Consider the following 26,544-nt stretch of genomic DNA (forward strand, 5'->3'; position numbering starts at 1 on the left):
TTTTCCAAGTAGCAGAATGACATGAAAGGCTTGTGTAGTAAGTAGATGTGTACTGTTTAGCTAGTTTTACTGTTTCTGCGTTGAAGCCGTTGATGAGGTTCCTGTTCTGACCTGCTTTCAGGAGGGAACTGCCTTGGGAGGATTAATAGTTGGCCAGCAGCCTGCAGGTGCCATATCTTCTGGTTTGCCACTGCATGCCCACAGGGCTTCGGGGTGATAACTGAGTGTGGCAAGGGGCTGGGGCCAGGCCGATTCTGCCCAGAGGGGACTCATTCTAGTGAGCAGTACGCTTGAGGCGAAGATGAGCCGAACACATGAGTCTCCTCCTGTTCAATCCTTCTTTCTTTTCACGGGTGCCAAGGGTTTATGGTGGTCTATGGGTTCCTCTCTCTTCCTGAACCATCCAGCTTTATCTGTCACGGGTATTTCTCCCAGTAATCTCTTTTAGTTCTAATTCTGTCTTCACATTGGCCTTTCATAGAGTATGAACTGACATATGATGCCTCAAAGCCTATTTTTAAATTTTAGTATGTACCTTTAAGTGGTTGTTTACATTTTCACCCTCTGAACTAGCATGCTTTCTTTATATGAAATATGCTGTTTTATGAAGTCAGAGGTAATCTTAAATAAATTATCTCAGGACAGTTTGGACCCCTGGGCATGCCAAGCTTCTCTGCACAAGTTTATCATTACAACTACTTGGAATCTGACAGGCTTCTGGGGGACCAGGGCAGAACTGCCAGCCTTACTTAGTTCTACTTAATAATGTATTTCCCACATCCCATCATGGCAGGATTGGCTCAAGTTCAATGAGTTGATGGACAGGAAATGCTTCAGACAGAGGGAATTTTTTTTTTTCTTGACTGTCATAAAGTATTTTGATATCTCATGACTAGCAGGTGGTTAGATAAAGGAGGAAGATAATTCAGCATCTTAAAAGCCTGTGACCTAGCATTTGGGAAGACAGGATTAATTACAGCAAATCACCGTGTGATTTTTGCAGCAGTGTTTCTCTCTGGAATATTGTGCCTTATGGATGAAGAACAATTCCTCTTTGTTTCTTTAATAAAAAATCACTTTAAGTAAAAACAGTGAATCATGTTCTTGAAGTAGATTGTGATCTTCAAACATGAGAAAAGCATGTAAGTTAACTTTTTTTTTTTAAGAAGGTCTGTCATATTGCAGTTTATATAATATGACTAATGGCAAAACTGTGCACATATTTATTTAAAATAAAATGCTAGGCTGAGTATCAAGATTTTTGAAACTAAAATGAATTTGTTTAAGCTGTAGAATTGAGTGTTATTTAATCTCCTGGGCAGACTTTCAGGTGGCCTGTGATCAGAGTTCTCCTGTGAATTCTCTGTGAATGGAGGGTCCCTGTGGGGTCCAGGATTCAGGGAGGGACGGACGACCAACCTCACGGTTCTGTGTATGCTGCTTTGCCCTCATGTTATACATTAGGATCTCTTCAGTAAGTAACAACTAAAAGGCTGAGAGAGATTCAAATGGATTCAGAATCTGTGAAATGATAAAATGTTAAATATCTTTAGCATTAACTTTTACATTAAAGATATATATCTGTCAAGTCCTAATGATATAACTGTAATTGTGGGCATTTTCTAGTAAGTTTTCATTTAAAGAGAATAGATAGTAGTTGCTGAAATGTGAAAAGAACCATGTGACAAAAGATCTCCTATTTCTTTGAATTTGTTTAATAGTACTAGGAAGTCTATTTGGTAGAAGGATTTCATTTGATGTAATTTTATAATATTAAGACCCATGCGCAACTGAGATATTGCTCCTGTTCGTGTGACACATTCCTTGTTTAAACAAAGCTAAATTATTATCAACGAACATGACAAGAGTGATTATTTAAAAAACCCAAGTGAAATACTAATGAACTCATGTCTTAGTTCTGATAAGATTGAACTGGGGTGGGTGTGACCTTCTTATTCAATTAGTAATAGGTTATCAGTGTTGTCGTTGCTCTAGAGAATCCATAGTGGATTGTAGACTTGGCTACTGTTGGTAGGCTGCATTTGTCAAGTGGAAGTTTTAGAAGAGTCAAAATGGCACCTCTCATTGACACTCTTAGAGATTTGTTTTAAACTAGTAATTGACCATGTTGGGATAAGTGGATAAGGCAATAAGGCAAATCAGTGCCATTTTGGGAAGTGTTTATTTATTTATTTTTTTAATCTTATGCTTACAGAATTTTTGCAAGTATAGTACAAAGAACATTTTTTCCTAAATCACTTGAAAATATTCAATAACTTGTTGGCATGATACCCTCACCTTCAAGGACTCTAATGTGCATTTTTTACAAAGACATTTTCTACATAACTTACACTAGAACCACTGAATTCAAAATTTTCACATCGGTACATTACCACCATCTAATTTTCAGGCTTTACCCAAGTGTTGCCAGTTATCTCAGTAAAGTAAAGGATCCGGTCCAGAATCATGTGTTGGATTCAGTGGTCATGTCTCTTTGGTCTCCTTCAATCTGGAATGCTTCTTTAGTCTTTCCCAGACTTTCATGATCTTGAAAGGCCAGTTATTGTAGGATGTCTTTTAGTGTGGGTTTGTCTGATGCTTCTTTGTTAGATTCAGGTTTGGTGGGAATATCAAAGAAGCAGTTTTGGGGGTGGAAAATAACTTCTTTACCATCTTTAGTTCAGTGTTTGGAGGCCTTTGAAATAAATTGACAAAAGACAGATTAGAAGAGGAAAGAAAAACGAATTTAATGCACATATGCACAGGAGTTCAGAAAGAAATATGGCTCAAAGAAGCAGTTAGGATTTGGGGCTTTTATACCATCTTAATAGGGAATGGGGAGGGCCAGAGGGACACTTCTGGGAGAACAAATAACTTCCTAGAAGGGGAGTAGAAAGAAAGAGCACTTAAGGAAAAATGACTTTTTGAAAGATAAGTGGACCTTAGGAGAATATATGAGATATATAATAGTTTTGTGACTGTTTGGTTGTAATACCAACTTCTTCTGAAAGAGAAGATTGGAGTTGTTCCCAGGGATGGGATTTATGACAATTGAAATTTTTTAGTTCTTTTGAGAGACTCTGCTTTTAGGCAGATAAGGAATTTCAGGAACTCAAATGGCCTTCACTTAAAATCATTTTTACTCCACAGTGGCTTATTCTGGGTACCTTCCTGGCACTGTATTCTCATTGTGTCATTTAGTTTACAATTTCCCTTCATCTCATAATGATGCTCACTTTGATCCCTTGATAAAGGGGTATCTGCCATTGTAAAGTTTCACATTGTTTTTTCATTTTTAGTTAATAAGTAGCTTGTGAGGGGTGCTTTGAATTTATGCAAATGTCTTCAAATTTACAAATATGTGACTTTCTGTTATTATGGTCACCTGGTTTAATAGGTTATAATCTGCTGTGCTGTGCTTAGTTGTGTCTGACTCTTTGTGACCCCATGGACTATATGTAGCTCACCAGGCTCCTCTGTGCATGGGGATTCTCCAGGCAGGAATAGTGGAGTGGGTTGTCATGCCCTCCTCCAAGGGATCTTTCCAACCCAGGGACTGAACCCAGATCTCCCTCATTGCAGGCAGATTCTTTACCATCTGAGAGCCACCAGGGAAGCCCAAGAATACTGGGGTGGGTAGCCTATCTCTCTTTCAGGGCATCTTCCCAACCCAGGAATCGAACCAGAGTCTCCTGTATTGCAGGCGGATTCTTTACCTGCTGAGCTACCAGGGAAGGCCTATGATCTCTACTGTCGTTTATTTATTCCCATATTTGGCTAGTGGTAGCTTATTCAAACTGACTTTTCTGTTGATGCAGCCCCATTATTCTTTGAGCATTTCCTTGCTGTTTTTGGAAAGCACATGTTGTTTTGAGATCATCTTATACTTTCCTTGCCTTAGTTCTGAAATTAGCCGTTTTCCCAGAAGCCCTGATTCTTACAAACCAAGATCTGGATGACAGGTGTGCTCATTGCTACCAGGGTGTTGGCTGCTGCTCACAAACCCTCTTAGTATGTATATAATCTCTCATCACTGCTGCTCCCGCTCTATCTCTTGGGGACACCCTCTTCATTATCAGTGCTCTGATTCTCTTCATTGGGCTACTGTGCAATAGCACTCCTTCTTCATGTTGCCCAGATCTCAACACCCACATCAGACCATCTTGCCCCCTCCCACAGAGAGTCCTACATCATGTTGCTCGGGCTCTGATACCATGCTGGGTCATAGCCCCAGGTAGAAATACTCTTTGCTTCACTTGGGTTCTGAAACTCTGTAACTGGTCATTTGCCCCTCCTGCCTCTCATGGGATGCCTTCTTTCCTCCACTCAGAGTTTGACACCTTGGCTGGAGCTGCCACCCCTCTGAATGTACATCGTCCGCATCCTAACCAGGATCCAGTACTCCACTCCCGGTCATCATGGTTTCTCTACTTCTGTGTGGATTTCTGCCTTGCTCAGCTCCACCAAATGACTTCAGAAATGAATTGTTCATGAAGGGGAATGGAGCTCAATTACATTTTAAAGTGTGAATTTAGAAGTTACCTAATAATTTACCAAACTTGGAAGATCTGCAGTCATATTTTTTAACCAAGATTCTGGAACATATAATTGAAAAGAAATTATTGCATGAGTCTCCATGTGTCAATTTTTTAAAGATTTATTTTTAATGTAAAGGTACATATTTTAATAAGGCAAAGCCCTGATGTTTAATCGAGTCTGCAATCAATGAGAAACAGACACATTTACAGCTTATCTTCTCCAAAATATTCATGTGCGTTAATTACTTAAGAATCAGTTGTTTTTAGAGAATTTTGTGTCCAAAACCGATGATGAAAATTTCAGAATCCCAAGTAGTGGCGAGTTCCTCATTTACATTCCATCAGATTTGTGGTCTTTTAAATCAGACAAAAGGGTCTAAGTTATTTTCTGTTTTACACATGGAATGTATACTTAGGGCATGGAATTTATATTTCCAGCCCAGATCTTGACCCTGGAACTACCTTCAAACTCCCTCTGTTTTCGACTGCCCTTTACCCTGTGACAAAAATGCAGATGTCAAGTAGGCATCCCCTGTGCTTCATGCTCCTATAGCCAGTGCCTACGTGACATCTCCCTTTTGAAGTGTCATGGGCCTCTCATGGGCTTCCTGGTGACTCCGAGATAAAGAAGCTGCCTACAGTGCAGGAGACTCAGGTTCAATCCCTGGGTCGGGAAGATCCTTTGGAGAAGGGAATGGCTAACTCAGCATGCCCACCACATCTGAACTTTTGATTCTTGATACTGCCCTCTGAGCACAAATCTTCTTTCCAATCTCAGTGAATGGCAGAGCCACCCCCACCCAACCCTGGCCAGAGCTCTGGAAATGTTCTTGGTTCTTCTTTTCTTTTATGGAGAATAGATCAGTGTATTCTGTGGTCTGTTCTGCTTTTCCCAGCACTTCCTGTCTCAGGCCGAGTCCAGCCCACCAGCATCTCTCACCTGGTATGCTTCTTACCCCATTCTTGCCACCTTGTGATTCATTATCTTCACAGCTGTCAAAGTGATGTCTGTATGTTGGATCATCTTTCCAACCTACTTAAACACACTTAACAAATTCCACAATTCTTATACACACCTATGTGACCAGGCCCTGCTCATCTCTCTGGCTTCATCTTGTGTTCTTCATTCCCAAGCACTTGGCCTTCTTTCTGTTCCTAGAACATATCAAATATTTTGCTACCTTAGGACTTTTGTATATCATCTCCCTAAAATATCATTAATGTCTTTCTTCCAAATAGAACCTTTGTATCTTTATACTAGAGCCAAATGCTTACTGATGACTATGATTTGGGGACCAATTTCTGTTCTCTTGCATATTACTTATTTTGTACTCAAAGGAGAATTTCAGTGACAGTATGAGATAATTGTTAAACTTAATTTACTATTAAGAAAATAACATTAAAGTTGCTTCCAACTGCTTCCAAAATAAAAATCTTAATAAAAGTCAATGTAATTATGACATTTAAAATGTAAAAAAGAAAAAAAGGGACCATGTCTATAAAATATTCAGTATATGAAACACTTTCAAACCATAGAAGGAAGGAGAATTCAATGTATTATTGTTACCAAATTATTACTAGTTTAATTTTCACAAGACTCATTTCAGTAAAGATGGTGAATTTTTATTAATGGTGTTCATAAATACCATAAAATAATTCCTTATGTGTACATTGCACAATCCAGCGTGTGCATGCATTATTTTTCTTGAATTCTGACTCATGAGTACAGAGAAGTGACTTGTAGCATCACTTGGCCAAGTCCAGTTCTTTAGACTTCATCTTCATTCAAGAAATATTATCTGGAAGTATATTGTGCTACTTTGCCTACAAAGGTCCATATAGTCAAAGCTATAGTTTTTGCAGTAGCTATGTATGGATATGAGAGCTGGACAATAAAAAAGACTGAGCACCAAAAAATTTATACCTACAAACTGTGGTGCTGGAGAAGACTTTTGGGAGTCTCTTAGACAGCAAGGAGATCCAACCAGTCCATCCTAAAGGAGATCAGTCCTGAATGTTCATTGGAAGGACTGATGCTGAAGCTGAAGCTCCAATACTTTGGCCACCTGATGCAAAGAACTGACTCACTGGAAAAAGCTGTGATGCTGGGAAAGACTGAAGCAGGAGGAGAAGGGGACGACAGAGGATGAGATGGCTGGATGGCATCACTGACTCAATGGACATGAGTTTGAGCAAACTCCAGGAGATGATGAAGGACAGAGAAGCCTGGTGTGCTGCAGTCCATGGGGTTGCAAAGAGGAGGAAGTGGCAACCCACTCCAATATTCTCACTCCAGTATCCTTGCCTGAAAAATCCCATAGACAGAGGAGCCTGGTGGGCCACAGTTCATGGGGTCGCAAACAGTCAAACACAACTGGGCATGCATGATCCTAGTCTGTCTCGGCATGAAGCCCATTCACTCTGTCTCCTAAGGTAAAGTTCAAAGCTGAGTGACTGAACAGCAAATATTGCGCACCCTGTAGAGAGGACAGGATAACACTGGAAGCTGAAGGGGTGAACCATTTAGTATGTGCTTCGCTATTCTGTGTGCTTGACTTACCAACAGCAAGCTTCATTATTAATGAATTGCACCATTACTTGCTGAAGAAGTCAGCTGTTTATAATTTAAAGAAAACTACACACAAGTAGTTAGCAAAAAAGAGAACCAAAGTCGCCATAATAGATCCTTAACTTTTGAAAGGACATTCGTACTCCTTGGAAGCCCGTTTTTGTAGTTTACTAAATAGTTATAATAAATGTGCCTCCCTTTCCTGCTCATGAGATCTATTTTTCTCTACTTAGGTGTCATTAGATGTCTCCTTTCCACTGCCCACAAGACAGTTCTTGGAGGGTGTCTGAGATTGTGCCCTTAAAAAGGACAACTGCAATCTGATGTGTCAATGAGTTACTATGCTGTGTGTGTGTGAGGAAATGAAAATTTATCATTGAAACAAATCATTTGAAAATTAACTGGAAATAATTTGGTTAACAATAATACACTGAATTCCCTTTTCTTCCAAGGCTTCAAAGTATTTCATATACTGAATATTTTCTAGACATTGCAGCCTTTTTTCTTTTTGCATTTTAAATGTCATAATTACAATGATTTTTATTAAGACATTTATTTTGGAATCAAGCTTTTTTGGGTTGTTTTCTTAATAGTAAATTAAGCTTAACAATTATTACATACTAATTGCTACTGAGATTCTCTTTCAAGTTATGAAGTAAATAATTCTGTAAGAGAACAGAAACTAGTTCCAAAATCACATTCATCATTTAGTATTTGACTAGTGTAAAAACGCCAAGATTCTATTTCACTAAGGAAAACAACATTATTATGATTCATAGTCATTAAGCCTCATGCTTATTTTATGAATTGAATTTTAAGCTTTTGATTATCATGTGTATATGTCTGTGTGTATATGCATTGTCAGTTAGCAATAAGTCTTTAGGAATGTAAGATCCAATAACATGTTCAAAACTTAAATTTACTGTCCAACAGCTTCATTTCATTTGTCTCTTATTTCTCTAAAAGTTGCCATCATACACATCTAATTGCTCAAGCCAGCCACTGGGCATTGTCTTGACAGTTTTGTCTCCTTTACCTTCCGTATCTACTCTAGTGCCAAGATCTGTTTATTCTACCTTCTAAACTGCCTTCTTAGTTTTTCTACTCGTTGATCTCATAGCTGCCACCTTGTTTCAAGTTATGATCATCTCTTACCCGGATTGCTGTCGGGCTTCTTAACTGTTCTTCTTAGACTATTTTGCCTCTTTTCCATCTAGCAGCAGGAATCTTATAATAATGCAGATCTGATCCTAGTCTAGGCTTCCCAGGTGGCTCAGTGGTAAAGAACCCACCTACCAGTGCAGAAGATGTAGGAAACTCAGGTTTGATCCCTAGGTTGGGAAGATCCCCTGGAGGAGGAAGTGGCAACCCACTCCAGTATTCTCACTCCAGTATCCTTGCCTGAAAAATGCCATAGACAGAGGAGCCTGGTGGGCCACAGTTCATGGGGTCGCAAACAGTCAAACACAACTGGGCATGCATGATCCTAGTCTGTCTCGGCATGAAGCCCATTCGCTCTGTCTCCTAAGGTAAAGTTCAAAGCTTTATGATCTGTGGAACTTCATGTGATCCTGCCCCTACTGCCTTTTCACTCATCTCTTTGCCAGGGTGCCACTGCTTCTGTTGATTTCTTTGAGAACCGGGTACTTGACCCTTTCAGCATCTTAGAACGTGCTGTTTTTCCCTCTCTTCTGTACACTGTCTCAATATGAAGTCAGATCCTTATACTTCTCAGACTAAGATAGGCCACCTTGACATTCACTTCCATGCCATCCTACATTTTCCCTTCTTAACTCATGTAATACATAATTACTTATTCAAAGTCTAGCTTTTCCATTCCACAGATAAATCTCAGGAGGTGAAGATAAAGTCTGAGTTGTTCATCATTTTCTTCCTTACCCCAGCTGAGGGCTTGACACATAGTGAATGCACAGTAAGCATTTGTTGAGTGAATGAAAATGAATGAATGGATGACACATATGAATGTCACTCAGATATTTACTTTTGATGTCGAATTGTGACAATTGAAGTTCAAAAAAATCAAATAATGAACATTTGAGCCCAGGTGAGTGGTGCTTTTTAAAAGTTTCTTTGAAAGTATCATCACCAGTCGTGTCTACTAGGGTTCTTGGCAATGTATGGGTACATATAGAAAGAATCTTTCAGGTGAAGAAACTTAAATTTATTGGTAAGCCCTGAACAAGTGAAAAGGATTCCTTTTGAGAATACACATGGAATGTAAAATCTAGAAGAGATTTGTTCTCCCATAGGCATTTTCTTATAGCTGTTTAGTCATCTAAACAACTCTCAAACATATGAAGGATGATCATATAATAACTTTAGACTCACTGGAAATTTGCAGATGTATCAATAAAGCAGCAAAAGAAGAAATAGGCACACTCCCCAAAAGTAAAAAAGCAAGTCCAGTAGATGTCAAAAAGCCCAAAGCATGTGTGTCCTCAAAGTCTTATTCCAGCTTTGACTGTTCTTATTTTGCACATAGTATCAACACACCTACTGCTTGGCTTTTTCATTTCGGAAACCAAAGCCCCAAACAGAAACTGGAGAGGGAAAGCAATTGTAGGAATCCACTGTTCTCAATGGCAGGGTTAGCAGACAGCAGAGTCATCTCGCCCTCCTCCAGACTTCTGTGGAAATTGACTGCATGGCAGCACTAACCATATTCACCTAGTGGCATGATTATGCTTTTAAAAAGTCATTTTCCATTCTTGATCATAAGCTTGTAAGGAAAAACCTTGACTTTTTACAAGGCTTTCAGAGTATCACACAAAACCATGTCACAGTTGATATTCATAATCAAAACAAAGCAAAACAACTCTGATTCATCAAGAGAAAATTAAATTATGTTCAATATTGTTTGAGGAGCCTGGAAAGAAATACTATATTTTAGAAATGTTTTCTTCTCTAATAATGGAAATAAAAAGTTTTTCTTCTAAAAGAGCTGAATATAAAGTTATTGCTTCCATTTTTTAGAGCCATTCATAAACCATGGAGTGTCTCAGAGCTGAAGTTTTATTATTTACTACTTCTAATTCTACTGATGTTTAGTTCACAAACCCTTTAAACAACCTAGCTGCTAGCAACCTATGAAGAAGAAAGGTAAGTGTTCTTACAAGTAAAAACCTGAAGCTGTAACTTAAATTATTATCTCAAGATCACAGCTGTTAAAGACCAGAAACGTTTGGTCTTTCTGGATACACTTAGCCATAAAAGCCATGTAGCATTGTGATAAAATTACAAGCTTTAGTCAGAAACATCCTGGTTTGTATCTTTCCTTTGGTCAATACCAACTGAGCCACAGTGGGCAATGTGCTTCAACTCTTTAGATGAGAGAAAACTGAGCAACTGTTTGTTGTTGTTATTTAGGTGCTAAGTCATGTCCCACTCTTTGCAACTCAGTCATTCACTATCTCCTGGAGTTTGCTGAAACTCATGTCCATTGATTCATGAGTTGTGGTGATGCCATCCAGCCATCTCATCTTCTGTCATCCCCTTCTCCGCCTGCCCTCAATCCCTTTCAGCATCGGGTCTTTTCCAATGAGTCAGCTCTTTGCATCAGGTGGCCTGAGTATTGGAGTTTCAGTTTCAACATCAGTCTCTTCAATGAACACCCAGGACTGATCTCCTTTAGGATGGGCTGGTTGGATCTCCTTGCAGTCCAAGGGACTCTCAAGAGTCTTCTCTAACACCACAGCTCAAAAGCATCAATTCTTCTGCACTCAGCTTTCTTTATAGTCCAACTCTCACATCCATACATGACTACTGGAAAAACCATAGCCTTGATTGATGGACCTTTGTTGGCAAAGTAATGTCTCTGCTTTTTAATATGCTATCTAGGTTGGTCATAACTTTCCTTCCAATCAGCAAGCGTCTTTTAATTTCATGGCTGCAACCACCATCTGCAGTGATTTTGGAGCCCCAAAAAATAAAGTCAGCCACTGTTTCCCCAACTATTTGCCCTGAAGTGATGGGACTAGATGCCATGATCTTAGTTTTCTGAATGTTGAGCTTTAAGCCAACTTTTCCACTGTCTTCTTTCACTTTCATCAAGAGGCTCTTTAGTTCTTCTTCACTTTCTGCCATAAGTGGTGGTGGTGTCATCTGCATATCTGAGGTTATTGATTGATATTTATCCCAGCAATCTTGATTCCAGCTTGTGCTTCATCCAGCCCAGCATTTCTCATGATGTACTCTGAATATAAGTTAAATAAGCAGGGTGACAATATACAGCCTTGACGTACTCCTTTTCCTATTTGGAACCAGTCTGTTGTTCCATGTCCAGTTCTAACTGTTGCTTCCTGACCTGTACACAGGTTTCTCAAGAGGCCAGTCAGGTGGTCTAGTATTCCCATCTCTTTCAGAATTTTCCACAGTTTATTGTGATCCACACAGTCAAAGGCTTTGGCATAGTCAATAAAGCAGAAATAGATGTTTTTCTGGAACTCTCTTGCTTTTTTGATGATCCAGCAGATGTTGGCAATTTGATCTCTGGTTCCTCTGCCTTTTCTAAAACCAGCTTGAACATGTGGAAGTTCACGGTTCACACATTGCTGAAGCCTGGCTTGGAGAATTTTGAGCATTACTTTACTAGCATGTGAGATGAGTGCAGTTGTGTGGAAGTTTGCGTATTCTTTGGCATTGCCTTTCTTAGGGATTGGAATGAAAACTGACCTTTTCCAGTCCTGTGGCCACTGCTGAGTTTTCCAAATTTGCTGGCATATTGAGTACAGCACTTCACAGCATCACCTTTTAGGATTTGAAATAGCTCAACTGGAATTCCATTGCCTCCACTAGCTTTGTTTGTAGTGATGCTTCCTAAGGCCCACCTGACTTCACATTCCAGGATGTCCAGCTCTAGGTGAGTGTGAGTGATCACACCTTCCTGATTATCTGGGTTGTGAAGATCTTTTTTGTACAGTTCTTCTGTGTATTCTTGCCATGTCTTCTTAATATCTTCTGCTTCTGTTAGGTCCTTACCATTTCTGTCCTTTATTGAGCCCATCTTTGCATGAAATGTTCCCTTGGTATCTCTAATTTTCTTGAATTGACCATTAGGGAAACAAAAAAGAGGTCTCTTAATCCTCCAGCACTGCTGGACACTGTTGCCTCAAGTCATATTTCTCTAATAACAACATTCTCTTCCCCTTCCTTCCACCCCTGAAAAAGCATCTGTTTTAGAAGAAATAGTCAGCAGTCCTCTGCCACTCTTTGATCAGTGTGAAGACAGGGTCTGTTATGAAAATCCCTTCATCTCAGTGGCTCTCAAACTTCAGTAGCATCCGCATCACCTAGAGGGCTTATGAAAACAGATTGCTGGGCCCATCCCCAGGGTTCCTGGTGCAGTAGGTAGCAGTAGGCCCATTAATCTGCATTTCTAACAAGCTCCTGAGTTATATGCTGCCCTACTTTGAGTGCACTACTCCATCTGAACTCCTCCAGGGCTCCTTCCCCATCCCGCCCCCAAATTTCCCAGTGCTAGCTTTTCTCCAGGTACTGGTTTTGCTGCTTCATATTGCTTTTGAACTATTGGAATGTTCCTAATTATTTCTCTTTCTGATATCTTATGTGTCTACCCAAATGTTGTTTTGATTGTTATGGATTGTGAATTCTTACTCTTGTGAACTCTCTTGTCCCAGAAGACTTTCTAGAGGGAGAAATCTGAGGAAGCTGCCTGCCCAGCTCACATGCAGGCTGTATTTGGTCAATAAAGGGATGGTTTCCTTATAGCAAACATTTGGGCCCTTTAACCAATTATTTAAGAAATGTATCATTGTTGTTGTTGTTGTTATACTCCTGGTATCTAGCTTATTCCTGGTCGGCCTTTTAGAAATCATTAAAAAAGAATTCCTTCAGTATATTGGTGAAAGATAAAATCAACGTGTCTGCAGTTTTGCACAAGGAGCTTTGTCATTTATTTGACTGCTTCAAGCTTTAAATTCATGGTTGTAGCTCTTACGTTGATCTTGACATAACAACAGAGTAATCTGACTTTGAAGAATAAAGACACATGTGAGGTTAGAGAAATGAAAGTCCAGGGCCTTCCCTGGAGGCTCAGTGGTAAAGAATCCACCTGCCAATGCAGGAGACACGGGTCTGATCCCTGATCCAGGAAGAGTCCAGGTGATGCGGAGCAACTGAGCCCGTGTGCCTCGACTATTGAGCCCAGGAGCCACGACTGCTGACCCCACGTGCTGCAGCTGCTGACGCTTGTACACCCTTGAGCCCTGCAACAAGAGAAGCCACTGCAATAAGAAGCCCTCACACTGCCGCGGGAGAGCAGCCCTGCCCGCCTCGACTAGAGAACCACCTGCGCAGCGGTGAAGACCCAGCAAGTCAAAAATAAACACACAGATAAAATTCTCAAAAAGAGGAAAGTCTAGATCTTGAGTGATCTTCTGTTTGAAATGTTTGTTAATACATGAGTAAACTAGAACTTACATTTAATTAGGCCATAAAATCAGCTTTTCCCAGATGGCTTGTCTGGGTATTTTCTTTACGTATATCTTTTCTCTGTGTAGATCTCTACTTACAAGCAGGGCATTTGTGTGCCTCAATCGGTACATTATGAACAGCTGTGTACATTTTGGTGTTCATTCTCCAGCAGTGTGTGTGTGTAGTATATAAAATATATTTTTTGAATAAATGGGAGCTTACTGCATTTTTCTTTTTATATTAATTAGCATATTTATTGAAGATTTCTTTCTGTCATTAAATGATTTTCTACATTTTTAAAACTGACTACATAATATCCCTTTATGTGTATGTATCCTCATTAGTAGATCAAATCATTGTGCTAATATAATCAAAAGAAAAAAGAAAACCATGTTGCCAAATTACCCTCTAGAAAGAGAAAAAAACTTTTGTATAAACATTACTAGCAAAACCTTTTTGCTGATATTTCCTTAGTTTATACTTTTTATCTGATACTTTAGGTAAAAAGCAAAATCTTTATATTGATTGGGTGTTAAAGTATTATCTATGAGTTTAGGGTAAATAGGAGTCAATTTTTTTTTATTTTTTTCAGTTTGGGAAATAGTGCAATCTGTAGCAATGAAAAGATGAAATACCAAAAGTTATGCCCCGAAGTAATGAGATACATAAGAAACTAAATAGATTGAGTGTTACCATCTGTTACTTTCTTTGGGGAATATTTGATCTTTATTTTGTCTATGCATTGGGTGATATGGTATTTGTGTTTATTTTGAGGAACTTGATTACTTCTCACATACCATCTTGATAATTTTTATGTAACTAGTTCCTATAAAGGTTAGAAGCTGAACTCATTTTGTCATCACAACACTTGGAAATTATTGAGGGCATGCCACTGTGCCATTCAATTCAGAGCTGCATGTAAGAAAGAACAAAGTTTATCATTTAAAGAAAGAATACGTTAACTTTGTTCTTTCTCTAAATAACGTATTTTTCCTCACTACATTCTAAATTCATGATCATAATCTCTTCTTTCTCTTAAAACTCTCTCTTCTTTTTCTCATAAAACTCTTCTTTCCTCTAAGCCTTTCCAATTAGACCTCCTTCCCCCTTTCTGTTAACAAGCGGTACATTTGAAGGAGGAATCACACGATTTCAAGCTAAACAGCTCTGGACTTGAAATCTTGCTTTTCTACTTCTTCACTGTGTGCTTTTGAGCAAATTTTACCCTCTCTGAGCCTCAGTGAAATGGTACAGTTTTTCCTCCCTCACAGACTTTTTCTGAAGATTAAATGTGATGATATGTATTAAGTTCCTAAAAAAACTCAGTAAACACTAATACCTTTCTCATCTTAAATTTTTTATTCTTTCTTCTCAAGTTGTATCCTTTCCCCCAGAGTCTCCAGATGACTCATTTGAACTTCTTGGCAGTTCACTTGGAAAAGATTCATGATAAACCGTTTCCCCTTCTTTCTGGGATTCATCAGTATTAAAAAGTCACCATTTAACTAACATTTACTTTGATCTCAGTAAGTCCATAGAGTTTAGTTTAGTCAACTTTATTCCATTTAAGTCTGAATGAATCCTAAAATGACTTTTTAAGCAGGACATAGTCCTCAAGTCTTTTATAAGAAGGAATTACTATCTGAGATCATGGGTCAAGCAGGGAGCTATGATGGTGACTAGTGTCTCCATCAAGCAAGGCTTAAGTATGTTACCACTGAATTCTGTGTTCTGCTTGGGAATTGCTGACAGAAAGTGATACTCCTTGGGTCTAAACTTCCAGCCAGTCTGAATTCATGCGAATCCACTTTGGCTTATCTTCCTACTGTTTCCTCTGCTGGGAATTCCTCTGCCTCTCTGCTTTTGCTCCTCCCTTCTTTTTTTTCTTTTGCTCCTCCCTTCTTTTAAGACAGCTTGAGGGTCATCTTCTTTATGAAATCTCTCCTACTCATTCCTTCTCCTCCCCCACCCCAAGGTCATTATCTCCTTTTGACCTTCCCCATACCCCATGAATACTTGCATCATCGTGCCAAGAACATTTTTCAGTACTTGCTTGTCCTCCTGCTCTAGGCGCTCAGCCCGATAAGAGCACAGAGGATGTCAGATTTACTTTGAAGCTCTGGTCAGAGTCTGTTCAGTTGGAAGAATTAGGAATGTTATTTGATTTATTTAATTTCTTGATTTCATTATCTTACACAGATTTTAAGAAGAAGGAAGAGTCCTCTTCATCATTCAAAAAGTAATAAAAAAAATAATCCAGACACTCTATAAATAAATGGTTTAAAGCAAAAGATACTGAATCCTGAATAAGCTGGGTGATCTGTTCTCTACACTGTTTTTGTTTTAAAGATACAACCAGTTCTTCAGGAAGTGATGTCATGGCTTCAGAAGTTGTATAGTCAGAACTGAAGTTGGAGATCCTACAAAATAGTTGTTTAGTTGCTAAATTGTGTCCAATTCTTTGTGACCCCATGGACGCTAGCTTCCAGGCTCCTCTGTCCATATTTCCCAAGCAAGAATACTGGAATGGATTGCTGTTTCCATTTTCCCAACCCAGGGATCAAAACTTACATATAAATTACATGTGTTCTTGGATTCTTTCTTCATTGGTATAATGGGGATGTTGATAACAGCTTTTCACAGTTATTGAGAATTTAATGAGGCAATACAAGAATAAGCCAACCTATGTTTGGTTAAACTCCAGGAGGCTATAAATAAAATCTGTGGTATAAGCATATAACTACAGAAAAAAAAAAATATATATATATATATAAAATCAGTACACAAATGAAAATTTACCACTATAACCCTACTAGTATTTGATTTTGATGAAAAAAATCAAGATTGAAAGCATTTTATTCATTTATCTGGAGGAAAATTCCTTTACAATGTTATGTTGGCTTCTGTGAACAACAAGGCGAATCAGTCATAATTATATATATAGGTGCCCTCCCTCTGGAGCCTCCCTCCCTTGAAGGCATTTTAAAACTCAGATTGAAGTCAAGTGAACTGATTAGAAAGCCCAACCTTGGCGTAAACTCATCTTAAATAAGCCCCAGGGAGGTTAATGCCTTGAAGAATAGTTAAATGTAAATATTAATAAACTAGTTACTCAGTCCTGTCTGAATTTTTGAGACCCTGTAAACTGTAGCCCACCAGTCTCCTCCATTCGTGGGATTCTCCAGGCAAGAATACTAGAGTGGGTAGCCATTCCCTTCTCCCAGGGTTCTTCCCGATCCAGGGATGGAACTCGGGTCTCTTGCACTGCAGGCAGATTCTTTACCGTCTGAGACATTAGATTACGCATGGGAAAGGCACGTATGAGGTAACCCTTGAGTGCATGGATGGTTTCCATGCAGCTTCTGCCATAAGGACCTGCCAAGTCAGACCCACATACCGGGGTAACTCATGGGTCTCTGTAGACATTAGCTGTGCTGCACATGAAGGATGAAACAGGGTAAATGGAGGGGGCAGAAGAGAGAGTTCATTGAAGAGTTTGAAAGTTAAATAAAGTTTAGTCTTGCTCCATCATCTTTAGGAGAAGACGCATGTAACTCAGGTTAAGTGGAAGACCCTTTTCCGGAGCCCCAGCCCAGTTTCCCTCTCATAATGAAGCTAAAGATCTCCATCCAGCCTTGGTGGCTGCATGCTTTATGAGAATAATAATTTTGAAGTTTCAGAGTACTTCTCCGTAAGAAGCTTATTTGCATAACTGAATCAAAACTAGAGGTCAGAGTAACTGAAGGCTGTGAGCAAGGACTGAGCTTTGGGCAAAGGAAGCAAACCACACCGCCTCCAAAAGCCAGAAGGGAGTTGTGTGAATAAGTTAGGATGACCCAGGCACAGAGATAGCTGATCAATCCTGATAAAAGATTTGCTTTACAATACACAGCATTATCCTTGAGAATATTCTAGATTATAAATTTCTTCAAGACAGATACCAGTACTTAATTCATCCTTTATATTGCCTTGTATCCAGTAAATGCAGGTGTTGCCAGAAAAGGTAGAATTGTTTTCTGTGTTTCAAGATTGTGATGTACTGTAAGTAAACCTTCCATTCCTGAATTTCTGGTTTAGTCGGTTTAGTGATTTTAGCCATTTTCTACTTTTACAAGCTCTGCATTCTTGCCTCAAAAGTTATATTACACCTGTTTTTAAATTAGCAAGTCCACTGAATTACGCAAAGATCTAGCAGATCTTTTACTCTATTTTCCAAATTTCAGGATCTTTTTCGTTGTTGTTGGTCTATATTTAATTAGAGTCCCACAATGGAAATGAAATAAAAGTAATGCATGCTTCATGCAGAGGTGAATAACTAGATATGCAGAAAGTGAGTGTTCTGTTTCAGATTCTCCACAACCCCACTCTTCAGGCTTAAGCCGTGTTAACGGTGACGCTGCTTCTCACATCACTTCGGTGCATATTCAAACACATGTCTGCACATTTGCTGTAAATAGGACCTTACTCTTACAGTTGTTATAAAATCTCAAAAATATGATGTGAATGTTTTTCCTTATTGGTCCATATTAATCATTTTGAATATCTGAATAATATTCTATTATACAGATGCAGCACACAATCTTCTGTTGATGAGCCTTGAGTTGTTTCCAAGCATTTTCTATCATTGTAGCACTGAATGCATGATTTTCTATGTATTTCTGCAAGTCTTTCTAAAGGATGTCTTCTTAGAAGTGAAAGGGGGGGCATCACAAAGAAAATGAACATTTAAACATTTAAAGTCATTCCCATATTAACCTCAAAAAAATACCAATGTGTCTGCTCATGCCAGCTTGTTAGAGTTTGTTTTCTTGCACCTCACCAGTAAGGGGCATAATTAATCCCTCTTTTCTTTTTTTTTTCCATGTTTATCAATTAGCTACTTTACTTCTGAAGTAGCTTTTGTTTGCATTTCTTTGCTTACTGCTGAGTTGCCCCCCTTTTTTATTGGAGTATAATTGCTTTAGTGTTAGGTTAGTTTCTGCGGTACAACTGAGTGAATCAGTGTAACATACATATATCTGCTCCCTCTGAGCCTCCCTCCCATCCCCACCATCCCATCCCTCTAGGTCATCACAGAGCACTGGCTGAGCTCCCTGCGCTATACAGCCGCTTTCTGCTTGCTGTCTATTTGACACGTGATAGTGTAATATACTTTCTTCAGTTTAAGTCTGAATTTGGCAAGAAGGAGTTCATGATCTGAGCCACAGTCAGCTCCCGGTCTTGTTTTTGCTGACTGTATAGAGCTTCTCCATCTTTGGCTGCAAAGAATATAATCAATCTGATTTCGGTGTTGACCATCTGGTGATGTCCATGTGTAGAGTCTTCTCTTGTGTTGTTGGAAGAGGGTGTTTCCTATGACCAGTGCGTTCTCTTGGCAAAACTCTATTAGCCTTTGCCCTGCTTCATTCCGTACTCCAAGGCCAAATTTGCCTGTTACTCCAGGTGTTTCTTGACTTCCTCCTTTTGCATTCCAATCCCCTATAATTAAAAGGACATCTTTTTTGGGTGTTAGTTCTAAAAGGTCTTGTAGGTCTTCATAGAACCGTTCAACTTCAGTTTCTTCAGTGTTACTGGTTGGGGTATAGGCTTGGATTACCGTGATATTGAATGGTTTGCCTTGGAAACGAACAGAGATCATTCTGTCATTTTTGAGATTGCATCCAAGTACTGCATTTTGGACTCTTTTGTTGACCATGATGGCTACTCCATTTCTTCTAAGGGATTCCTGCCCACAGTAGTAGATATAATTGTCATCTGAGTTAAATTCACCCATTCCAGTCCATTTTAGTTTGCTGATTCCTAGAATGTTGACATTCACTCTTGCCATCTCCTGTTTGACCACTTCCAACTTGCCCTGATTCATGGACCTAACATTCCAGGTTCCTAAGCAATATTGCTCTTTGCAGCATCGGACCTTGGTTCTATCACCAGTCACATCCATAACTGGGTATTGTTTTTGCTTTGGCTCCTTCTCTTCATTCTTTCTGGAGTTACTTCTCCGCTGCTCTCCAGTAGCATATTGGGCACCTACTGACCTCTCTTTCAGTATCGTATCATTTTGCCTTTTCATACTGTTCATGGGGTTCTCAAGGCAAGAATACTGAAGTGGTTTGCCATTTCCTTCTCCAGTGGACCACATTCTGTCATGGGGAATATTTCCCATGTCACCTCATGGGAAATAGATGGGGAGACAGTGGAAGCAGTGTCAGACTTTATTTCTTTGGGCTCCAAAATCACTGCGATGGTGACTGCCGCCGTGAAATTAAAAGATGCTTACTCCTTGGAAGGAAAGTTATGACCAACCTAGACAGCATATTAAAAAGCAGAGACATTACTTTGCCAACAAAGGTCCATCTGATCAAGGCTATGGTTTTTCCAGTGGTCATGTATGGATGTGAGAGTTGGACTGTGAAGAAAGCTGAGTGCCGAAAAATTGATGCTTTTGAACTGTGGTGTTGGAGAAGACTCTTGAGAGTCCCTTGGACTGTAAGGAGATCCAACCAGTCCATCCTAAAGGAGATCAGTCCTGGGTGTTCATTGGAAGGACTGATGCTGAAGCTGAAAGTCCAATACTTTGGCCACCTGATGTGAAGAGCTGACTCATTGGAAAAGACCCTGATGCTGGGAGGGACTGGGGGCAGGAGGAGAAGGGGATGACAGAGGATGAGATGGTTGGATGGCATCACTGACTCAATGGGCATGAGTTTGAGTAAACTCTGGGAGTTGGTGATGGACAGGGAGGCCTGGCGTGCTGCGGTTCATGGGGTCACAAAGAGTCGGACACGACTGAGCGACTGAACTGAACTGAACTGAACTGAGTGTAATATACACCTCAATCCTACTCTCTCAGTTCCTCCATCCCACTGCCCTTTTCAGTTGTTAACTGGACATTTGAATTTTTTCTTCTGTGAATTGACTGTGAGTGTCTTCTGTCCATTTTCCTCTTGGATTGCTATCTCTCACAGGAAACTACCAATGAAGCAAACCATTCAAAAGTATAACAGATAGTTGAAGCTAAAAATATTTCAGGCATGATCCCAAAATGCCCTGCCCCTGTAGAAAAGCATAATGCTTATGTATAATGTTTTTAGAAACACGGTGTTATGCCTCGTTGATTTTAGGTTAGGTCTCTCTTGAATCATTTTTACTGCTAAGCATTCTTTCCAGTCTTTTTCATATTCCTGACATTTCATTTAGTCTATCATTCTTCTCAGTTTTTCCCTTTTTAGCTAATCTGTTTAGAGCCAGGATTTGTGGACGATTCAGTCATCCCAGCAACCCTTGGAGGACAAGTCCAGTCCTTATATGAATTTTTTTTTTTTAAAGAGATGAAAAGAAGTAAGGACTTTAAGGAAATATACGGGAGTTGTTTATGCCTTCATGTAGTTAATGTTTGCAATACTAATCCACAGTTTTCTCCCCCAGTACATTTCTCCTCTGCCACTTTCCCACCTTTCCCTCTTCCTTCTTTTCTGCCTTTTGCCCATTTTCTCTGTCTCTCTTCTCTAGCAGCAGCTCCAAATCCATTAATTTTGTCTCCTGGAATTCTAGGTAGAAACTCTCAGTAAAATAGGTATCTATTGGTGTTTCTTCAATGGTGAAAACAGGGGTTGTTCCCATTCAGTAGACCAGAGAGAGGCAAGGATGTCCGCTTATCCTGTTGTGTACTTGTTTGCCTTTGCTCTCTGGGTGGTAGGGGATATAGGTAGGAAGTGAAGTTGCTTAGTCGTGTCTGACTCTTTGCAACCCCGTGGACTGTAGCCCACCAGGCTCCTCCGTCCATGGGATTCTCCAGGCGAGAATACTGGAGTGGGTTGCCAGTTCCTTCTCCAGGGGATCTTCCTGACCCAGGGATCGAACCCAGGTCTCCAGCATTGCGGGCAGACGCTTTAACCTCTGAGCCACCAGGGAAGCCCATAATAGCAATTTTAAGTTTAAACCTGGGCTTCTCTGGTGGTTCAGATGGTAAAGAGCCCACCTGCAGTGCAGGAGACCTGGGTTCGATCCCTGGGTTGGGAAGACCCTTGGAGAAGGGAATGGTTACACCCTCCAGTATTCTTGCCTAGAGAATTCTATGGACAGAGGAGCCTGGTGGGCTATAATATAGTCCATGGGGTTGCATAGAGTCAGACATGACTGAGTGAAGATTTAAACTTGGCGAAAGGGAAGCTAAAATATATCTGGATGATATATTTCTAGAACACCTGAGAGAATGAACTGGAAAGTTTTTTCTTTTTTATTAATGAGTGAGCAAGTTCAGTAGAAGTAGCTTAGTTCAAAATTAATGTACAAAAATCAGTAGGCTTCCTACATCCAAACAGCTACCTGAAAATAGAAATGATACTGACAGAAAACATAGCAATTTGCAACAGAAATCCAGTGACAAAATTTCCAAGAAATAAAAAGGAATGAAAGATAAGAAAGATCAATGTTTGTAAAAGCTATGACATAAAACTTTTTAGATAAAATGCTGCAGTGATATAATAATGCCAAGTTTCCTCTGGCATGATCCCATAAAAATACTAACCAGATTTTTAAAAATCAAATTCATAAGTTCATAGGCAACATAAAATATGTAATAATAGACAAGAAACTTTTGGCTAAGCAGAATGAGAATGGGCTAATCTTATCAGATATTCAAATATACACTTTAATACAAATGCTAATTAAATCATTTTGGTTCTGGCAAATTAATAGACCAATTAATGGGACAAAATGGTAAGTCTTAATATTGACCCATATGCACATGAGAATTGGTATATAATACAAATATATGAAATTAATATGTGATGGAAGTAACATTTTAAACTAAGGAAGGAGAGATTGGTTACTTGTTCAACAAAGTAGATCTTTATCTCAGTTCTTACACAAAAAGAAATTCCAGATACATTAGAAAATTAAAATGGAAGAAAATTGGAACACAGAATTATTGAAAGAAAATATGGGAAATTTTTAAAATATAATCTAATCTTGAAGATCTTTCTAATAATTATATGAGGCTGATCGCAGGTGGCCTTGACCTGCCATGGCTTGAAGTGGAGCTTAGCTTTCCAGGCAGAGATTGAGACTGGGTTGTGTTGGAGACAGCACCAGATCCTAGCCACTAGACCAGTGGTCAGTGACAAGGGCCCTGGTCCTTCAGAAAAGAATTTCCACAAGGGAGGAAAGTAGTGAAGCAAGAATTTATTAGGAGGAAAAGAGAGGATAGTGCATGTGCATAGACACACAGGACACGGGTGGACTCACACACAGAGGGAGAGAGGTGCCCTCGTGGAAGTTTAAATCACTTATATGGGGCGTTTCTTCTGACTTTTCTTTGGCCAGTCATTTTGGTTTGCCTGGTTCACAGCCCATATCTGGGCTTCCTTGGTGGCTCAGTCGATAAAGAATCCACCTGCAACGCGGGAGACCTGGGTTCCATCCCTGGGTTGGGAAGATCCCCTGGAGGAGGGCATGGCAACCCACTCCAGTGTTCTTGCTGGAGAATCCCCCTGGGCAGAGGAGCCTGGCGGGCTGCCATCCACAGGGTCACGGAGTCAGAGACGACTGAGTGCCTGAGCATAGCACGGCTCTGTCCATATTTGGTATATCTCAGCATCCTCCTGTGTGTGCATGCGTCTCTTGACATCACGCCCCTTTGACCAACAAGGAGCCTTTCTGCATGTGTGGTCAGGGGGCTCTTCTGACTTGAGAATGAGAGATATGTGGTCTGGGCAAGGCCCAGCCGCCTCCCTTAACTGTCCTGCTATGGCTCAGACAGTAAAGCGTCTGCCTGCAGTGTGGGAGATCTGGGTTCAATCCTTGGGTCGGGAAGATCTCCTGGAGAAGGAAATGGTAACCCACTCCAGTACTCTTGCCTGGAAAATCCCACGGATGGAGAAGCCTGGTCGGCTACAGTCCATGGGGTCGCAAAGAATCGGACACGACTGAGTGACTTCACTTCCACTTTCATCCTTACCTTGGAGCTTCCTCCACAGGGAATGAATCTCCAACTGCTTTACCCTGGGGTGGGGGTGGGGGGGCATCTACCTCCTGCCTCAAGGCCATGAATCAACATACCGATAAGGTTGTGTGTGTGTGTGTGTGTGTGTGTGTGTGTGTGTTGTGTGTGTTAGTCGCTCAGTCATGTCCGATAAGATTAGCCACTACAACTGAAATTTTTTATTTGCTTAAAGATATAATCCAAAAAAGTAAAAAATATAAATTAACTATGGTTGCCACCGTATCACTACTAGAGAGCTGATTTCTTTGGTGTATGAACGGCTTGTCTAAATCAATTCTAAAAAACCAAATGAGAAAAAATTCTCCCTCTCTATGGAAAGTGGTATGAGAAATCCAACACTGGGCTTACCTCTGGGAAGGGGAACTAGAGAAACCAGGAGTGGGAGAGATTTCCTCTTTACTTTGTACTGTGGGGTTTTTATAATACCTTGAGCACAAGTAGTTCCCAAATAAAGAAGATGAGAGAAAGACAGATTGGGCACCGAGTACTTTTTGAAGCTGGAAGCTTCAAAATCTGTTTTCCCCAATTCCCCTTGCTGCCTGTCACCAACCTGTACAAGTAGGAGAAGAGGGGGAAGAAAACGAAAATAGAAATAGTTACATGCATCCCCACTGCCTTCTGGTTTTTTTCTCCTTTTCTTTAAATACGTTTACCATTAGCAGAGGCTTCCCTGGTGGCTCAGATGGTACAGAATCTGCCCACGATGTGGGAGACGTGGGTTTGATCCCTGGGTTGGGAAGATCCCCTGGAGAAGGGAATGGCAACCCACTCCAGTATTCTTGCCTGGAGAACCCCAAGGAGAGAAGAACCTGGCCGGCTGCAGTCCATGGGGTCGCGAAGAGTCAGACACGACTGAGCATCTGACACACACACCTTTAGCAGCGTTTCTCTAAAGGACCCGTGGAAAATGTCTTGCTCTGCTCACCACAGGATAGGCCAATAAATCTGTGACAACATTTTGAGACCAAGGGACTTTATTTGGGAGCCGGCTGACAGAGAAGATGGCAGGCTAGAGCCTCAAAATAACCGTCTTTTCAGGGCCTGGATGGTTGGTTCTTTCATGCATCAGAGAGGGGTGGGAGGTGAGGAAACAAACAAAAAAACACATTTAATTCTTGCAGATAACTCCTAGAGCAGCAAACCTCAGGCAGGGGGATATGTTAGTTTCACTTCCATACAATCCTTCACGGGTGGGCAGGGTCAGGCTGTCTCCCTGAGGCAAGCCATGATGTAAGTCTACGGTAACAAAAGTGGCTAGATTAGGGATCAAATCACAGAAGCAGATTCAGTGTGAATTCAAAATTAACCCTTCCTGGTTAGATATCCTCTAAATGCTGAAGGACTTTTGTATTTCCAGGCTTAATAGATTGCTTTGTGTGTGTGTGTGAGTCAAGAGTGTGATCTTGCCATCCCTCACAAGGCCTCTCTTCATACCACTTTCTATCTTGCCTGAAAGTCATCCCTGCTCCGATTTTACTAATGGGAAAAATAAGTAAGTTCTCTAGAGGGAATGATGGACTTTGAACTATTCCTTAGTGTTTTTCTAGGGTTTTAAAAATGCTATGTAGCTTAGAGCTACTGAAATTTGATGTACTATCTTGTTATTGAGGATTAAAAAGATGACATGTGTGTCCAACTCTTTGTGACCCCATACATTGCAGCCTGCCAGGCTCCTCTGTCCGTGGGATTCTCCAGGCAAGAATACTGGAGTGGGTTGCCAGGCCCTCCTCCAGGGGATCTTCCCGACCCAGGGATGGAACCTGCGTCTCTTTTGTCTCCTGCGTTGGCAGGTGAATTCTTTACCACTAGCGCCACCTGGGAAGCCCGAAGGATGACATGGCTCACCTCTAATTTAAATGGTGTTTTTGCTCTGGTGAGAGATGTTCCTTCTTTACAGTAGAGAAGAAGGTAAAACCTTTTGCCTTGTTAATGGTATTGGCACACCTTTGTCACACACAAAGCTGATAGATGTACACAAGATACTGGCTTCAAAGTGGAGCAACTGGAATTGAAACTTCCTAGTGCACTGTAACTTTCCCCCTCATCCCATAGGAATATCAAGCCGTGTTTGGATTTTCCAGGCATTTAAAATCACTGGAAAGGACATTACTACTACTTAGAGTCTCACTTTCCAAAACTGTCTTCAAAAGCATGGTCACGCTACCTGTAAGTGAAGTTACCAGGTATGCTCTCCTGCAGAGGAGGGATCCATATAACAGGTCCAGTTTGTGATTTAGATACTTAAGCACTTTTTCCAGTCATATCTCAGCTAATTTTCTGCACCTTAGTTACGTTTGTGACTTCTTTAGTGATAGCTTCTTTACACCAATTCCAGGTTCACACCTGCCAGGAAGTGCGGTGAACATGGGTCATTACAATCCTTGTAAAACATGTTCAGATTTGAAGAACTGGGGTCCAGGGTGAGAAGTATATTTCTACTTTGGGGAAAATAGTTTCTGATATCTTCTGTTCCTGCAGAAAATGTCTCCCACTGGCTCTCCGCAGGGTTTTACCTAACAGCTCATTATGGGGCTATTATTTGGCCTCCTCAAGATTCTTGTGTTCTGTGGGCTTCCTGGCTTGTAGTGCTTGGAGAGAATTGTCCCATGTCATTGTTACACAGCTCATAATTGGGTTAGGTCCATAGTTTATAGTTTGTCAGGCCAGCAGGTTATGGAAGCATCAGTAACAAAGAATACATATAGATTTCCAAGTGCATTCTACATTCTTAGCATTTTCTGTATGTTTAGAAGGTACTTGACCATAAAGTGACATTTTATCTTTAATAGCTGGGTATTTTGTTGATAATTATAAAAAAAAATTCTGTATATGCCCTTAGTTCCAGCATTCATGTGGAAGTTGAACTATACTAAGTATAAAGAAGCCAGGGCAGACCAGCAAAGGTCTTCAGAATGTACATAAAATCACAGCTTAAACTTCTTGTCACAAAATTCACATTTCTTACATTTTCACTTTCTAGC

The 26,544-nt window shown here is 40.3% G+C and overlaps 1 protein-coding gene across 3 annotated transcripts in view; it reads left to right on the plus strand.

Annotated features, from left to right (window-relative positions):
• TMEM200A (transmembrane protein 200A) overlaps window positions 1-26,544 on the plus strand; it is a 79,683-nt gene that overhangs the window by 41,526 nt on the left and 11,613 nt on the right. The window contains exon 3 of one of the 3 annotated variants that reach the window (XM_043457271.1): window positions 10,102-10,227. The exons of the other annotated variants lie outside the window; for them this stretch is intronic. The gene's annotated coding sequence lies outside the window, so the exon portion shown is untranslated. The remainder of the gene's footprint in view (window positions 1-10,101; window positions 10,228-26,544) is intronic. 3 annotated transcript variants of the gene reach the window in all.

The sequence above is a fragment of the Cervus canadensis genome, chromosome 33, assembly GCF_019320065.1.
Source record: "Cervus canadensis isolate Bull #8, Minnesota chromosome 33, ASM1932006v1, whole genome shotgun sequence".
Taxonomy (NCBI): domain Eukaryota; kingdom Metazoa; phylum Chordata; class Mammalia; order Artiodactyla; family Cervidae; genus Cervus; species Cervus canadensis.